This window comes from Myodes glareolus, chromosome 4, assembly GCF_982192425.1.
Source record: "Myodes glareolus chromosome 4, mMyoGla1.1, whole genome shotgun sequence".
NCBI classification, from domain to species: Eukaryota; Metazoa; Chordata; class Mammalia; order Rodentia; family Cricetidae; genus Myodes; species Myodes glareolus.
The window spans coordinates 119,555,025-119,571,275 of NC_142029.1; the positions used below are offsets into that span (position 1 = coordinate 119,555,025).

The window sequence follows — 16,251 nt, forward strand, 5'->3', positions numbered from 1 at the left end:
GTTAGTACCTATACTCCTCAAAATGTTCCACATAATAGAAACAGAAGGAACATTGTTAAATACTTATTATGAGGTTACAGCTACCCTGAAACTGTACAAAGACTCAACCAAGAAAGAGAATTATAGGCCAATCTCCCTTATGAACATAAATGCAAAAATACTCAATAAAATATTGGCAAACCAAATCCAAGAATACATCTTAAAAAACACATCTAAAAAAAACCATCCACGATTATCAGCTTGGCTTTATTACAGAAATACAAGGAGAGTTCAACATACAAAAATCTACTAATGTAATCCACCATATAAATAAACTGAAAAAAACCATATGATCTTCTCATTAGATGCTGTTAAAGCATTCAACAAAATCTAGCATCTCTTCATGATAAAGGTCTTGGAGAGAACAGGGATACAAGAAAAATATGTAAATATAACAAAAGCAATATACAGCAAGCCAAGAGTCATTATCAAACTGAATAGAGAGAAACACAAAGTGATTTAACTAAAATCAGAAACAAGACAAGGGTATCCACTGTCTCCATATGTAGTCAATATAGTTCTTGAAGTTCTAGTTAGAGCAATAAGACAACAAAAGATCAATGGGATACAAATGAAGGAAACAAACTTTCATTATTTGAATATAATTTGATATTATATATAAGTGACCCCCAAATTCTACCAAGGAACTCCTACAGCTGATAAATACCTTCAGTTTAATGGCAGGATATAAAATCAACTAAAAAAAATCAGTAACAAATTTGTTTCATATACAAATGATAAAGAAGCTGATAAAAATATCAAAGAAATAGTACCCTTCACAACAGCAACAATAACATAAAATATTTTGGGATAAGACTAACCAAAGAAATGAAAGACCTGTTTGACAAGAACTTTAAGTCTTTGAAGAAAGAAATTAAAGAAAATACCAGAAAATTGAAAGATCTCCCATGCTCTTGGATAAATAGGATCAACATAATAAAAATGACAATCCTATCAAAAAACATTCTAATAAATTCCATGCAATCCCCATCAAAGTCCAAACACAATTATTCACCAACCTAGAAAGAGAGATACTCAACTTTATACAGAAAAATAAATCTCAGGATAGCCAAAACAATCCTGCACAATAAAGGTATCACCATCCCTGATATTGAGATCTATTATAGAGTCACCATAATGAAAAGAGGATGGTATTGGCATAAAAACAGATAGAGTGACCAATGCAATTTATTTGAAGACTCAGATGTTAATCCACACACCCATGAACACTTGATTTTTGAAAGAAACTGAAATCATACAATGGAATAAAGTATCTTCAATAAATGGTGCTGGCATAATTGGATATTAACATGGAGAAGAGTGAAAATAGATCCATATTTATCCCCATGAACAAAGCTCAAGTCCAAATCCGTTAAAGACCTCAATATAAATCCTACCACACTAAACCTGAGAGATAGTGTGAAGTAGCCTTCAATGCTACAGACACTGAGAGCAACAATAAATAAATGGGACTTTCTGAAATGGAGAAGCTTCTGTAAAGCAGAGGAAACACTCAGCCAAACAAATGAGTGAGAAAAGGTCTTCTTCACTAACTCCACATTAGACAGAGGATTGATTTCTAAAATATATGAAAATATCAAGAAATTAGACATTAAAACACCAAATAATTCAATTAAAACATTGGTTAAAGATCTAAACAAAGAATTCTCAACTGAAGAATCTCAAATGTCCAAATGACACTTAAGGAAATGTTCAACATCCTTAGCCATCAGCAAAATGCAGATCAAAACAACTCTGAGATAGCATCTTAAACCTGTCAGAATGGCTAAGATAAAACACACCAATGATAGTTTATGCTGGTGACGATGTGGAATAAGAGGAACTTTTCTCTGTTGCTGGTGGGCATGCTACTTTGTACAATCACTCTGGAAATCAGTATGGCAGTTTCTCAAAAAATTGGAAATCAACTTACCTCACAACCCAGCAATACCATTCTTGGGGATATACCCAAAGGATGTTCAATTATACTACAAGGACATTTGTTCAACTATGTTTATTTCAGCATTGTTTGTAATAGCCAGAACCTGGAAACAACTTAGATGCCCCTCAACCAAAGAATGCATAAGTAAATATACACTTACATAATGAATAGTAACTCGGCAGTAAAAAAATGACATCTTGAAATTTGCATGCAAATAAATTTAACAGAAAAAAAACACCCTTAGTGAGGTAAGCCACACCCAGAAAGATGAACAAGGTATGCACTCACTCACAAGTGCATAATAGCTGTAAAGCAAAGGATAATGAACCTATAGTCCACAACAACAGAGAAGCTAAGAAACAAAGATTACCCTAAGACAAACATAAAGAGATTCCTTTGTTAAAAGGGAATAAACTAGATGTCCTGAGAAAATAGGAACCATGGGGGTTTTGGGAGAAGGTATGGTGGATGAACAAGAGGAGTGAAAGGGAGGGAGGAAGTGAACTTGAGGGAATGGGATGGTCAAGAAGGGGAAGTAGAGAGACGGAGAATAAGGAAAGAGATATCTTGATTGTGGGAGCCATTATGTAGCTAGCAGGAAACCTGGCATTAGAGAAATTCCCAAGAACACACAAGGATGACCCCAGTTAAGACCCTAGGCAACAGTGGAGAAGTTACCCAAACTGGCCTTACCCTGTAGTCAGATTAATGGCCATTATAAATGACACCATAGAACTTTCATCCAGCAGCTAAAGAAAGCAGACATAGAGAGACACAGAGGAACACTGGGCTGAGCTCTCAAGGTTCAGTCAATGAGTGGGAAGAGTAAGAATATAAAAAAGAAGTCAAGAACCATGATGGGGATATTCACTGAAACAGTTACCTGAGCTAATGGAAGCTCACCATCTCTGGCTGATCAGGGAAAGAACCATTATAGGGCCAAATTAGGCCCTAAGAATGTGAGTGACATTTGTATGACTGAGGCAGACTGTGAAGCCACTGGCAGTGGCACCAGGATTTATCCCTACTGCTCGTACTGGCCTTTTTTTGAACCCATTCTCTTTGGAGAGTTACCTTGCTCAGTCTAGATATAATAAAGAGCACCTTGGTACTTTATCAAAACAATGTGCCTTACCCTCTCTGAGGAGTGGTTTGGGGTAGGATGGGGAGATGATAGAGGGAATGGGAGGATGGGAAGGAGTGGAACCGGATTGGTATATAAAGTGGAAAAAGTTTTCTACTTATTTTTTTTAAAATTAAATAAAGCATCTTTGCTGGGTTTTGTCAGATGGTGGCAGTGCATCCCTTTAACCCAACACTCAGTAGACAGAGGCAGGTGAATCTCTATAAGCTTGAGACCAGCCTGATCTACAGAGTGATTTCCAGGACAGGATCCAAAGCTGCAAAAAAAAAAAACCTTGTCTGGAAAAACAAAACAAAACAAAACAACAACAACAAAATATCTTCATCAAATGGTGCTTGCAAAACTGAAAGTCATCATGTAGAAGAATTAAAATAGATCCATATCTATCCCCAAACACAAAACTCATGTTCAAGTTGATCAAAGACCCAACATAAATCCAGTTACATTGAACCTGATGGAAGAAAATGTGGGAAGTAGCCTTGAACAAATTGGTACAGGAGACAACTTCCTAAATATAACACTGGAAGCATACACTCTGAGATCATCAGTTAATGAATGGGACCTCCTGAAACTGAGAAGCTTCTTTACAACAAAGGATATGATCAACAAGACAAAACAGAAGCCTACATAATTGGAAAAAATCTTCCCCAACCCCACATCTTACATATGACTGATCACTGATAAATATTAAAAAAAAAACAAGAAACTAGACACTAAAATAATAAATAATCCGATTTGAAAAAAAGGATATAGGGAAACATGGCTTTCTACAATACAGAGAGGACTAAGAGGTGAGTGACCAACCACCTGCTGGGACACCCCACTCTCTAGGACCTCCCTAGTGGGTCAAATTTCTGGGCCTCTCCCCCAACTTCCTCAGCTTCCCTAGCCAGACAGAAGGAGAATTTCCTGATGGAAGGCTGCCTTAATACATACCCCCTTCCACCAGACCCCCACAAGCAACAAGCCCCATGCTGCCCCCAAACTCATGCATCCTCCTGTAACCTCAGTGGAACACTGAAACACAGCTTGTTACAATACAGAGAGGACCAAGAGGTGAGTAACCCAGGAGGACATACCACTTTCTGAGTCTTCCAGAGTGGGGCAAAACCCTGGGTTCCTCCTCCATCTGCCTCAGCTTATCTTTCAGCCAGAAGGAGAGTTTCCTGCTGAGAGGACCAATGGAGAGGACCAAGAAATGAACTTTAAAGCACAACTGTGACTGCACAGAGTGGATCAGGAGAGCCGACTAAGAGAGCAGGCTATGAGAGACCTCAGTGTCTCCTTGAGACACAAATATTGACAGTACAGAGCAGACCAAGAACAATTTCTAAAGACTCAGAAAGCTACTGCAAGGATTGGACCCAGATGCAAAGAAACTGCTGGCATCTGCTGAAGGAAGAGATGGGTAGGCACCAATACAAGAATTCATCCAACGTCCTAAAATGAAACATGTTAACATCAGAACCTAGTGGTTCCAACAGGAAGACTTGATCGTACGAACCCAGAAGAAGTAGAAGAAAATGATTTTATTTGTAATTTTATGAAGATGATGGAGACCTTTAAAAAGGAAATGAAAAACTCCCTTAAAAATGGAGAAAAAGATGAACAAAAAATTGGAAGAAATTAATAAATCCCTCAAATACCCAAGAAAACAAACAAACAAACAAAAACTGGAGAAGCAAACAGTTAAAGACTTGAAGATTGAAATAGAGGCAATAAACTGAGGAAATTCTGGATGTGGAAAATTTGGGTAAATGAGCAGGATCTGCAGAGGCAAGTATAATCAATAGAATACAAGAGATGGAAGAGAAAATCTCAGGTGTTGAAGATACTATAGAGGAAATCGATTTATTGGTCAAAGACAATATTAAAACTAACAAGTTCTAAACACAAAACATCCAGGAAATCTGGAAAACCATGAAAAGACCAAACCTAAAAATAATAAGATTAGAAGAAGGAAAAGAAAGAACTTCAGTTCAAAGTCACAGAAAGCATATTCAACAAAATCATAGAAGAAAATTTTCCAAATCTAAAGAAGGATATCCCTATGAAGGTAGAAGAAGCAGACAGCACCAAACAGATTGGATCAAAAAATAAAGTTCCATCACCATCTAATAATCAAAATGCAAAACATACAGAATAAAGAAAGAATAATAAGAGCTGCAAAGAGAAAAATGTCAAGTAACATATAAAGGTAGATCTATAAGAATTACATCTGACTTCTCAATGTAAATTTTGCAAACCAAAAGGTCCTGCACAGATGTGCTACAGACACTGAAAGACTGTGGATGCAAGCCCATACTTCTGAATCCATAAAAGCTCTCAATCACCATTGATGGAGAAAACAAGATAGTCCACGAAAAAAAAAAAAGATTTAAACAATACACATCCACAAACTCAGCACTACAGAAAGTACTAGAAGAAAAACCCCAACCTAAGAAAGCTACCTGCACCCACAAAAATAAAGGCAACAGATAACATCCCACAGCAAAACTCAAAGAAGGAAAAAACACAATCACTACTACAGAAAAATCACAGGAATTTACAACCATTGGCATTGACATCTCTTAATATCAATAGTATCAATTCATCTATAAAAAGACACAGGCTAGGAGAAAGGGTATGAAAACAGGATCCAGCCTTCTGTAGTATACAAGAAACACACCTCAACCTGACAGACAGACATTACCTCAAAGTAGAGGGTTGAGAAAGGCTTTTCCCTAAGAAACAAGCTGGAATAGCTATCATAATATCTAACAAAGTAGTTGTCAAATTAAAATCAATCAAAAGAGATAGAGAAGGACACTTCATACTCATAACAGAAAAAAATCCATCAAGATGAAGTTTCTGAACATCTATGCCCCTGAACATCTATGCCCCTAACTCAAGAGCACCCACATATGTACAAGAAACATTGCTAAACTTAAAGCACACATCAAACCCAACACATTAATAGTAGGAGACTTCAATATCCCACTCTCCCCAATGGACAGATCAAGAGAGACTTCACAGAGAAATAAGAGAACTAACAGACATCATGACTCAAATGGACTTAACCAACATCTATAGAACATTTCCCCTAAACACAAAAGAATGCACCTTCTTAGCACTTTATGGAAGGGTCTCTAAAATTGACACATACTTGGTAACAAAGCAAACCTGCATAGATACAAAAAATTCTAGTAAACTCGGTCTCATCAGAGGATCACCATGGTTTAAAGTTAGAATTTAACAACAACACTACTCTCAGAAAGCCAATAGACTCATGAAAATTAAACAGTGAACTATTTAATCAACCCTGGGTCAAGGAAAAAATAAAGAAAGAAATTAAAGACTTCCTAGAATTCAATGAAAATAATGGCACAATATTCCCAAACCTATGAAACACAATGAAAGCAGTGCTAAGAAGAAAGTTAATAGCCCTAAGTGCCCACATAAAGAAAGTGGAGATATCTCACCTGAGTGACTTAAGAACACACCTGAAAGCTCTAGAACAAAAAGAATTGGATAAACCCAGGAGGAATAGAAGACAGGAAAAATCAAATTGAGAAATGAAATTAATAAAATAGAAACAAAGGAATCAATACAAAGAATCAATGAGACAAAGTGCTGGTTCTTTGAGGAAATTAACAAGTTAGATAAACCCTTATCCAAACTAATCAAAAGTCAGAGAGAGAACATCCAAATCAACAAATCAGAAATAAAATGGGGGACATAACAACAGACACTTAGGAAGTCCAGAATATCCTTTGGTCATACTACAAAAACCTGTACTCAATAAAACTGGAAAATGTAAAAGAAATGAACAATTTTCTGGATAGATGCCATATACCAAAACTAAATCAAGACCAGGTGAACAACTTAAATACACCTAAAAACTGGAAGGAAATAGAAGCTGTCATCCAAAGTTTCCCAACCAAAAAGAGTACAGGGCTTGATGGTTTCAGTTCAGAGTTCTATCAGAACATCCAAGAAGAACTGATACCTAAATTCCTCAAATTGTTACACATAATAGAAACAGAAAGAACATTGCCAAACTCTTTTTCTGAGGCTACAGTTACCCATATATGAAAATGACACAAAGAATCAACCAAGAAAGAGTATTACAGACAAATCTCATTCATGAACATAGACACAAAATACTCAATAAAATACTGGCAAACCAAATCCAAGAACACATCAAAAAAGTAATCTACCATGATCAAGTCAGCTTCATCTCAGAGATGCAGGAATGGTACAACATACAAAAATCTACCAATGTAATGATATCATTAAATGTTGAAAAATAATTTGGCAAAATCCAACATCCCTTCCAGATAAAAGTCTTGGAGAGAGCAGGGAGACAAGGAACATATGTAAACATAAGAAAAGCTATATACAGCAAGCCAACAGTCAATATCAAACCGGATAGAAAGCAACACAAAGAAACTTAATTAAAATCAGAAACAAGACATGGTTGTTTTGATTTGCATTTCTCTGATTACTAAGGAAGTTGAACATTTCCTTAAGTGTCTTTCAGCCATTTTAGATTCCTCTGTTGAGAGTTCTCTGTTTAGGTCTTTACTCCATTTTTTTTAATTGGATTATGTGAACTTTTGGTGTCTAAATTCTTTGTCGGAATGCAAGCTGGTACAACCCCTTTGGATGTCAGTGTGGTGATTTCTCAGAAAATTAGGAAACAACCTTCCTCTAGACCCAGTAATACCACTTTTGGGAATATATCCAAAAGATACTCAATTGTGCCACAAGGGCATGTGCTCAACTATGTTCATAGCATCTTTGTTTGTCATAGCCAGAACCTGGAAACAATCTAAATTTCCCTCGATTGAAGAATGGATAAGAATAATGTGGTACATTTACACAATGGAGTACTACACAGCAGAAAAAAATGACTGCTTGAATTTCGCAGGAAAATGGGTGCATCTAGAAAACATTATTTTGAGTGAGGTAACCCAGACACAGAAAGACAATTATCACATGTACTCACTCATAGGTAGTTTTTAAACATAAAGCAAAGAAAGCCAACCTACAAACCACAACCCCAGAGAATTTAGACAACAATGAAAACACGAAGAGAGACTTACATAGATACAATCTGCATGGGAAGTAGAAAGTATAAAAAGACAAAATCTCCTGAGTAAATTGGGAGCATGGGGACCTTGGGGGAGGATTGAAGGGGGGAGAGGAGAGGCCGAGGGGTGAGGAGAGAAACATGTAGAACTCACAGAGATCTGCCTACCTCTATCTCCCTTATGCTGGGATTAAAGGCATGTGCTACCAATGCCCTGGCCATGAACCGTGTTTTTATAAAGGCTTTAGTAAGGGAAATTTTGAGCATAAATTGTTTAGTCACTACTATGTACTTGCAGAGAGAATGACCAGGATGTGACCAGCACCCAGCATTCTAAAGTCCTCGAAAAATACTTTGACACTCACAAATATGCAGGAAGTAGTTTTGAGAACCCACCATCCCAATCCCCTCAACTTGCCTTGAATAACTCCCCCCCTTTTATTATACGAGAAAGGTGGGAATATTGTAATCTGTTGGCCTGGTCTGTCACTTGGGTACCCCTGTCCCTTTAAGAGACAATCCCTGCCAACCCTCAAGCTCCCCTTTTTATCTACACAGAGGCAAAGGGATCTCCTGCCTCCTCTCCAGCCCCCACTCTCTCTCACTCTCTCTTTTTCTGCCCTTCTTCTTCTTCCCTGTCCCCTTTACCCCTTCCCCTCACTCTCCATAACCCACTATATAGATTCTATACCCAAACTCTTTCTGCCTGGTGCATCTATCTCTCACCCACCACAGTCTCCCACCCCACCAGGAATGCACTGATGCCTCAGGTGACCCGCAGCAGCCCACATCAAGAATGATAACAATGACTATGTTGTGTTTTTGATAAAAGAGTTTTAGAAGTTAAAATGTAGCTAATTAATTGATATTTTAATTAATAATATTACATACTTTGTGAACTAAAAAAATCATCCAGTATTTAAGAGCTACTTTATTTACTTCACTACTTTATCAGATGACTGGTTTCATATACAGTAACCCTCATTAGATTTCTTGAAATTGCCTGCAGCTCTAGACCTCAGGGATCTAAAGCCCACATCTTACCTCCATGGACATCCACTTGTGTACACACACAGGCCCACAAGTACTTCTTACCTCTATAGACATTTACTCAGGTACAAACATGCACACACACACAAACAAACATATGCATTCAAGCATTTCTTAGCTCTATAGACAGCCACTTATGTACACACACACACACACAAACACACACACACGACACTTTAAGAAGTCCTTACTTCTGTGGAATACACTCATGTACAAACAGACAGACGCACACACACACAAACACTTCTTACCTCTGAAGACATCCATTCATATATATATATATATATATATATATATATATATATATATATACACACACACATAGAAACACACAAATAAAATAAATCTTTTATTTTTAATAAAAAATACTGTGTACTTTTATATAATCGTAAAATGATGATTGAGAAGATATGTTATTTGGAAGCTACACTGCAAGATTCATCACTTTCTGAGTACTATTATTTCATACAACATTTAAAAAAAACTTCAACATATTATTTTAAAGTAAAGATAAACTCTGATAAAGTTTATTGACATTGTCTACTCTATTAAAATTTTTATATAACATTAAACTACATAGTAAAAGTTGTATCTCTCTCCCTCTCTCTAGTATCTTATGCTATGGATATGCCACAGCATGATTAACCATTTGTCTTTGGAAAAAAGAGTATTGTATGACAATCCAAATCACTCAAAACAAAATAGTTTAGTTTGCATGATAGTCCCCTGAATCAATGGAGAAATAAAAAATATAAGAGACTTCCTAGAATTCAAGAAAAATGAAGACATATTAAACCTATAAAGCACTATGAAAGCAGTGCTAAGTTGCAAGGAACAAAAGCAGTCATCCAAGCCAATTTAGATAGACCTATAACCTCCAGCTTAGTTTCATTTCATCTTGAGCATTCATTACACACTTGTTCTTCTTTCCTGCCAATGATAACTCCACTCTGTTTCACATATAAATTTCACGGTTGTAAAAAAAAAAGTATCTGTTATCATATCTAACTTTTAGTCAATTTTGAAATCTTGTTTTCACCAGATTTGTTGAAGTTTACACATTGATAAACGTCAACATTCAAGGATGACTTCACCTTGTTCATGTTGGCATTTCTTTTGTACTGTAGTTTTTGTTTTGTTTTCCTGGAGGCCCTGGTTAATCTGAAACTTTTTTGTAAGTAATGATTAATATTACTTTAAACTTTTCATTTTCTACCTGGGCATCCTGAAAAGTGGAATTACAGGCATGTGTCGTGTGTTTTGTGTGTGTCAGTGGTGCTGGGGATGGAATCTAAGGCTTCCTGTATGCTGGGACAAATCTCTACCAATGAAAACACATTTTTAGACCACCATTTGACTGTGAATGACATTTCATTACTTCCAGTGTTGACCTATCAAGAGTAAATCTTCCATAAACAATCATTTTTTCTTTTTTTTACATTTTATATTATTTTTTCTTAAATAAATTTCTCAAAAGGACCATTTCTTGATTTCATGACAGTCAATGTGTAATTTTGAAGAAGCTGCCTGTAGGCTCATTTGTATGTCTTATACTTTGATAAGCAATATTTGAGATATTCAGATTTTCCACATTTTTGACAACACTGATATTGTTTAGATCTCAATTTTAGAAACCTAGGCGGGTGATAATTCCAGGTTAACCAGAGGACCCCCTAGTGCTTGCTGCTCATGTCGAGTACATTTTCATAGTCTTATTTTCCTTCTAAATATCTAATTTGTGGAAATACATTTGAATGATTTTTGTTTATTTTCTAAGAGAACAGTTGGTTTTGTTGTAGAATTTGAAAGCTCCATACTATACAATATTTTTACAGGTTCTTTTTGAAATTACAATATAATTATATCCTTTCTCCCTTCCATTTCCTCCATCAAAGCCCTTATTATCTTTTCCACTAACAGTTGTTACAGGCATATTTGTGTACATACATACATATTCCTAAATATAATCTGCCAGTTTGTATAATATTACCGGGATGTTGGTTTCCATTTGGTATCAGATAAGTAATCCATGCACTTTTCTCTAGGGAAGACTCTTCACATTTTTTAGAAGTCTATAGTTCTTAGCGTAGGGTGAAAGTATCATAGTCTCCTCCTATACAGCTTGGTACACTGATTGTTGTTATCTCTCATGTACTTTACATTTAGGCAGTCGTGTTTGTGAGGGTTCAGAGATGTAGTTACAATATTACTGGGGAACAAAATTTCATAAAGTATTTTGTATATTCTACAAATGAGTGTGTGTGTGTGTGTGTGTGTGTGTGTGTGTGTGTGTGTGTGGTATTGAACATGTGTCCAGGAGGTGTTCATTCACAAAATCCAGAACAGGATATTGAGTATCTTGTTCTCTTGTGCTATGTATTATTTTCTTAAATAATCTCTCACTGAACATTGCACTAGTCTGGAAGCCACAGAGATTCTCCTATCTGCACTCCTATTCCAGGACTTAGAGCTATACACATGACCACACCTAGCTTTTTATTTGAGTGCAAGGTAGCTTAACTCTGGTTCTTATGTTTGCCTGGTAAACAGAGGCTTAGTAACATCCCCAGCTCTCATCACATACAACCTGAGCTCCATTATCAGATGCAACCTCATGTCCTTCATCATACACAATCTTGTTTATAGTTGCTGTGCTATACGTCACAAAACTTGGTAGGAATTATTTTCACCACTTGCCCCACATTGACTATTCCAGTTACTTTATTTTTTTGCAAGTAAAAATGACACAATAATCTTGTATATTTGTAGAAAAATCCTTGCCAATAGATTTTGGCATAAGACAATATATGTACATTTGTATGTATGTATAGACTTTCAATCCCTCCCAAACAAACACTCACACACAATTACATATACAAAACTGACTGAAGAATTAACATCTTTATTGAAAATTTCAAGTTATACACAAGGTATGATTTTTTCCATCAAATTGAAAATATTTTATAGCCATTGATGTTATCTAATTTTTAAGATGCATGGAAATTACCATATATACTTTGTCAGATTTTTATAACCGTTCAGTTTTATTGACTTCATATGATGTTCTATTTTTGCTCTACATTTTCAGTTTTTCATTTTTATTTTTCTGCTTGTTTCAATCATGTTCCTAATTGCTTGTTGAAGCATTTTTATGATGAGTGTTCTGAAGTCCTTGCCCAATAATTCTGACATTTGCATTATTTCAGTGTTGAAGTCTGTTGATTATTTTTTGTCATTCAAGGGGAATTTCTATTTTTGGTTCATGTGGCTATGAGTGATGTTTTATTACAACATGGACATATAGAGACTCTTGATCTTGTTTTGCTTGGGAGTTTCAGCAGTTTTGTCTAATGCTACTCACTGTGAATCAACAGTCATGTTTTTGCCAGGGGGAAACTGATAAAACATATACCAATGGTCTGTCATGATGGAGGTTGCAAGGATACGACACATTACTATTGGCTTGGAGAAATAAGCTCTCCCTGGATTTCAGTGATACATACCTAGATATCACTATCTCAGTGGTTTATAACAATGTTGTAATGGAGCAGTGGACACCTTACTATTTATAGGTGGGCAACACAGTTTTCTGAAACATTATGCCTTGTAAAGTGGCAGGTTGTCTTCATCCCAGGCAAGTGAAGCAGGACAAAACTTTCCACATTGGTCTCTACTGATACCATATTGGGAAAATTTACTTAGTAGATTCAAAAGACCTGGTCTTTATTCTGCCTTCCTCAATGCCTCCTCAGTGCTGTGATGAGGGAGCTCTGCTTACTACAATGTGCCACAGATAAGTCTTCATGCTCCCCCCTCCTTCCAGCCCTTTGTTGGAGTGGTAGTGTTAGCTCCTACAGAGTCTGACAGTAAGAGAGAAATTGTTTCTAAAATTTTGCTTCATCTGGATACATCTTTACTGAGGTTTGCTTAAACAGAAAACTTCTTGGGAGATTTTGAACATTTGCTTCCTAGTGTTTTCAAGCATCCAGTTTCTTCTATACTTAGCCTAGGATGCACAAGACCTAATTAATGGTATATTACCCATCATTTATTGATGATTTTAATCAATAAAAATAAATTTGATGCCCTGAAAAAGCTAATAGTAGACAGAAAAATCTTGACAAAATTTATTATATAAGCTGACATTCCATTATAAAACTAAAAATCCTTTATCTCTTCTCTCATCATTCTAAGAGTAGTTCTGAAATGGAAGGAAGGAGATAGACAGCAAGTTGGTTTAACATATGTTAAAGGGATTTCTTTACAGGAAGGTGATTTTTTATAACTGATATCTTAGTGAATCATTGTTCATGTTAATTGGATGAGTAACTGAAAAAGCCAAACTGAACCATCTAGACAAATCTTCATTGTTATATTAAGTAAGTCTTTGGGAACTATGTTTAGAAATTGGATATGTGACTACTTTTTCCACTCCCAGTTTCCATTGAGGAATTTTTTTTGGCAGTGCCCCAATTTCTATTTCATATGCAGTGTGGCAAAGAATTGTTTAAGTTTTGAAGCTGAAATCAAGAGTCCTAAGCTTCATTTTTTTTTTTTTTTGCCACAAGACTTGATAACACACAGTCATTTGCCAATGTCATGCAAAGTACTTCTTTTCACCACCATGGACAGTTGGGCTGAAATCTTGCTAAAGTATCATAATCAGTTTCTAAGACAGGGTGCCATCAGAAAAATGCCATGGTTCAGTGGTGATTAGAACACATATTTCATGTGAAATATTGTTGGCTATTCTGTAATTATACTATAAAATTAAATATTCAAGGCATAGCATAAAGCTCTCTCATAATTATTATGATTTGTCAGATTGGAGAAATGTTGAGTGAGGTGAGAAAGAAAGATAATGGGCTTAAGGTGGGCACTCAAGCCATACTGCTTTGAAGAGCACTCTCTGGCATAACTGTGACCCTGAGATGAATGAAAATGTATTTCATTGTTTTGCTTTATTAATTCATAATTCTGGGTTTTGAATAAGAAAATTAAATCACATGGATGATGAAATATTTGATACTGGTTGAGTTTTTAAATGAGACTTATAACTTTATAAATATATTTTGGGTTCAGGACAGAACCTTGAAATTAAGTGATGAAGATGAGTTTATATCTCCCAGTTTCCTGAACTTTATATTGATAGTCTGTGAATCTGGGGAATATATAATTTTACAGATGCAATTTATTTATTGTATTTTTCATCTAGCATATAATATTCTTTTTTAGTGCATATTTCACAAATTTATATTAGCATATTAATTACAATCTATGAAATAGCAACATTTAAATTTAGTTCTGTTGATACTAATTTCTGTCATACACTTATTATATGCTCATCATATACTCTTTATTGATCTAGCTATCTACAGCACACTTTTAAGCTCTTGGCCTTAATATATTTTCCCATGTTGCACACAGGTAAGAATTTGCATGCATTTCTATTTAGTTTTTGCCCTAAAATAGCTCTGTCATTTCATCCATCTGTTTTATTCTTGTACATCTCAGGATAATGCTACTCTAATCAGACTATATCAATAAAGTGTTTTGAAAAATCTGGCAATATCAGTTGCACACCCAATATCACATTAATATTGAGAGAAGGAATAAGACACTTTGTATGGTGTTTCTAATGGATTCCCAAATTATTGCAGGAACTGTGTAATGAATACTCTGAGACTAAGGAGCACTTGGACTGGCTCTCTGACAGTCACATAGTTACATTCAAGCATCCACGCACATGTATCTTCTGAAAGCTGGAGGTGCCATATGCACTGTGGGAACTCAGGAAAGACATTATTTAAACTGATGATCATGCACTTACTGGTAAATTCCACAAAACATGAATGGTGTACTATGTGAGCAAACTTAATTATGTATTGCTGAAAGCAATTTATATTCTCACAATTCTATTTTTCCCACACTTATGTAGGTGTAGAAATAAAATGCAGCTCTTCAAAGTATTAATTAACATATCAAGTTCAAGGCCATGAAATGTCCCAGAGGCAGCTGATTAGCTTTTTTAAAGTCTTTTGTTTTTGTTCACTTTGCTCTACAAATAGTAAATTACTCATTGCACACATTTATCATATGCTAGCAGTCTTTCCAGAATAACCTGGTTAAAGGAAGTGGGCAGAAAAGGTAGGACAGAAACACATTAAGAAACTAGAAAAATAATATATACTTTCCTGCAAGTTTATAAACATTTGACTATATAGGCAGGACCACTAGCTGTTGGTTTTGTAACTTTGTAAACATGACTTAGAATTCTTTTTGGTTTAAGTTAAATAAAAATATTTCTGATATATAAATCATAACAGCTGCACCAATATGTTTTTTGGTATAAGAAAGTTTCTGCCGTAGCAGTAGTGAGATTCTGCGTGTGTCCCTCTGGCAAATCTGTGACAGCTTTGGTATTCATTAGTCATAATTAGCTGTCTACAAGCTTATAGCAAAATATTATATCAACATATCAAGAAATTCTCTTTGTATTTAAACTTGATTTTCTATCTACTGTATGTATGTATTGATGTTTGTATGTCAGATAGTATATATGGTGGTGTGAATAAAAATAGCACCCATAGGCTGAAATATGTGAATCAGGTAACACTATTATTTGAAAAGCATTAGGAGGCATTTGTTAGCCATTTGGGTCAAAAACTGCTCTTGCCTGATTTGCTCGACTGTACTTGTGGGACCCACAGAGAAGTGACTGCTCATACCGCCTAAAGAACGTGACACAGTCCTTCGGGGTTGTGGGACCCACAGAGAAGTGACTGCTCATACCGCCTAAAGAACGTGACACAGTCCTTCGGGGTTGTGGGACCCACAGAGAAGTAACTGCTCATACCGCCTAAAGAACGTGAAACAGTCCTTCGGGGTTGTGGGACCCACAGAGAAGTGACTGCTCATACCGCCTAAAGAACGTGACACAGTCCTTCGGGGTTGTGGGACCCACAGAGAAGTAACTGCTCATACCGCCTAAAGAACGTGACA

At 35.9% G+C, this 16,251-nt stretch overlaps 1 pseudogene; it reads right to left on the reverse strand.

The window, feature by feature from the left end:
- LOC125397096 (G protein-signaling modulator 3 pseudogene) overlaps nucleotides 1-16,039 on the reverse strand; it is a 55,841-nt pseudogene extending 39,802 nt beyond the window's left edge.
- Nucleotides 16,040-16,251: the final 212 nt, after the last annotated feature.